General features: G+C 41.3%; 1 long non-coding RNA gene across 1 annotated transcript; it reads left to right on the top strand.

The window, feature by feature from the left end:
• The first annotated feature begins 1,384 nt into the window (after window positions 1–1,384).
• Window positions 1,385–2,452, top strand: LOC125298582. The gene is made up of 3 exons (XR_007194228.1): window positions 1,385–1,537; window positions 1,904–1,947; window positions 2,088–2,452. It is a non-coding gene; the product is annotated as an uncharacterized LOC125298582 (long non-coding RNA).
• The last annotated feature ends 501 nt before the right edge of the window (window positions 2,453–2,953 follow it).

The following is a 2,953-nucleotide window of genomic DNA, read 5'->3' as shown; positions in this document are numbered from 1 at the left end:
GCCATTTTGTCTTCGAGGAGGTCTGCGCTCTCGAGTGGCCTTCTAGTTAGCATATTAAAATGAGTGTGATTGAGGGAGGAGAGAGGGTGGAGTGTAATGCTCGTGCATGTACACTTAATTTCACGTTAATTGGGATGTACAAAGAAAAGCAGCATGGAATGCTGCGTACGCACAGTTTCATACATCAGGATTTTTTTGTGCGTACAGTACGCTACTTTTCAGGTTTGCACGTACGCAATGTTTTAGTATGAAATCCACGCAAGTCTTTGTACATGAGGCTCCTGGTGGCCGAGATCCGGTTGTTAATTGAAGTTAACTACCTATTACATTACATTACATTACATTACATTTGGCTGGCGGCATAACCAAAGCGGGCTAACAACATGGTAAACAGTAAGTTTTAGAACAATTCTCACAATTTTAGGACAGTTTAAAAAAAAACATTAGAGTACAGTAAGAAATAAGTGCCGGTGAGTGCTGCTGTTTTTAACAGTTACTTGTCAGTTTAAAGCGGCTGGTGAGTGCTAGGATCAGTAAGACTTGTTGTAAGTGTTGCTATGAGAGTAGGTGTTCTCTAAAGAGCTGGGTCTTCAGGAGTTTTTTGAAAGTGGAAAAGGATGTCCCTGCCCTTGTAGGAACTGGCAGTGTGTTCCACCAACGAGGAACAACAGATGATAAAAGTTTGGATTGGCTTGAGCGTGCCGGTGGTAGAGGAGCTGAGGCGCGCTGGATTCGTCCTTGCAGAGGAGAGCTGCAGCGGTCTGGAGGTAGTGTAAGTCTGTATGAGGGCATTCAAGTAGGTGGGAGCAGAACCGGACCAGAACCTATGGCAAGTTGCATTGCAAGTTAGCTCTGAGGTAGCAAAAATATAAGTGTGCCGCCTTCGCGTATACCGGAGATCATAGTATCCAATCAAAGGCAGAGGATAAAAGTGTGTTCAGGAAAATGTCTGCATTTCAGACGTTTTCATCCCCGCGAGCGTTTAACAGGTGCGATAATTCAAAATCCCCATGTTATTTTCCCCATATGAAAAATATCAGATACCGGATGTCAAAAATGGCAGCTTTTTTGTAGGCCAACTTCAGAGGTCTATGACGCAGATATTCACCACATGGTAATGTGCACAGAGGAGTATACCACTTAACTGTGAGCTGTAAGGTATGAGCTACACCAGGCGCGTAACTGAAGCGTTCCGTTTGCAACGCGTAAAATCCATTTTAGATGAATGGTCTATTTTTTTCGAACGTACGCCCCACTGTCACGTCTGGTGTAGCTACTTCCATTGATTATAATGGAAGCTAATTGTTGCATCGCGAACGGAACGCTTCAGTTACGCACCTGGTGTAGCTCAGCCCTAAGGCAACAGATCAACATGAAACTAACATAATTATTCATTTGCATGCGATATAAGCATGAAAGGTCCAAAATATCTGCTAAAATTAGTCATGTTATTTATATTCATTAGAAGCTGAACATGTTTGTTTACATACCAAAGTTGAAAAACAGTCTACAGTATTAACATAATTCAGAGAAAAAGGTAAACTACTCTGTCCATCCATTCATCTTTAATACTGCAAATACCACATTATCTATGCCTAGATATAAGTACATTAACTAAGATGGGATAACATACTTCACTGTAACACTTTAGTCCTTGTATTTGTTGTTTTTGTTGTTGTTGACAATGATGATGATGATAATGATGATGATGATGATGATGATGATGAGAGTGATGGCATATTAAAGGTTCCATGGTAAACAACACACACACACACACCTATGTAATGCTAACTAAAGTGACTATTTACTGCTTACCAAAAATCTCACTCTCACATGACCTATTTATTTACCTTACTTTATTTGGTTATTTATTCTGTCTCTATGTTTGTTTTGGTGTATGCAGCAGGATTTGAAGCAGCCTCTAACTTGAGAGTTGACAGTATGGAGGTGAGCAAACTGAATACGCTAGGGTAAGTCCCTATAGTTTTACATAACAAGGTTGTAGTCATTAAATTTCATTCTCTCTCTTTTTTTCTATCTCTCTCTTTCTCTCTACACACACACACATCCCTTTACCTATCTAATAGGCTTGCAGCACCCGCATATACGAGGAGATTGGAGAGACTGGTCAGTCTCCAGGTGTTACGGCCAACCCTGTTTGTACTACAGCGCAATTACCCACAATCCCCTCTGATGCCACACTCACCTCTGTGTATACTACAGCGCAATTACCCACAATCCCCTCTGATGCCACACTCACCTCTGTGCATACTACTGCTTTTGACACCACTTCTGTATAGAAAAGGGAAACTGTAGCATTCAATAGTTTATGTTATCTCAAGAATAATGACAATGCTCTCTCTCTCTTTTCCTGTCTGTCTCTCATGACAGAGAGAGGGAGAGAGAAAGAGAAACAAACATACAATACAATAAACTTACATAGCCTATAAGAGATGTCTAGTTCTATCACATTCTTCAATCTGTCACAAACTCTCACTCTCTGTCATGGTTTTGACTTCATGATTATTTGTTTGTTTGTTTGTGGGTTTGTTTACTTGTTTGAGCATCTGTGGGGTATTCCAGAAAGGAGGTTTAACAAACACTGAGATAAAACTTAACCTCTGGGTTGTCTGAACCAGTGGCGACTAAACTCGAGCTGTCGGTTCCAAAACACCGGGTTACCAGTTAGTTCAATCAACCCTGTGTTAGATAACCTCGAAGTTGTGCGTTCCACAGCCCGAACTTATAAAGGCATCATCTATTGAGAGTCGAAACCATGAGTGAAACCGGCGAAACGAAGAGCACCGTATTTTTCAGAGGCGGAGTAGCAAGTTCTCCTCGAGGCTTACGAGGAGGAGAGAACTGTGATAACAAAAAAAGAGCAATACTTGAGCATCTGCCAAGGAACGAGACCTTGCTTGACAGAGAATAGCCTAACTGTCCGTGTAAATAA

Source organism: Alosa alosa, chromosome 7 (assembly GCF_017589495.1).
Source record: "Alosa alosa isolate M-15738 ecotype Scorff River chromosome 7, AALO_Geno_1.1, whole genome shotgun sequence".
Lineage (NCBI taxonomy): Eukaryota > Metazoa > Chordata > Actinopteri > Clupeiformes > Clupeidae > Alosa > Alosa alosa.
The sequence above is the reverse complement of the archived record's forward strand: the minus strand, read 5'-3'. Positions and strand labels throughout refer to the sequence as shown.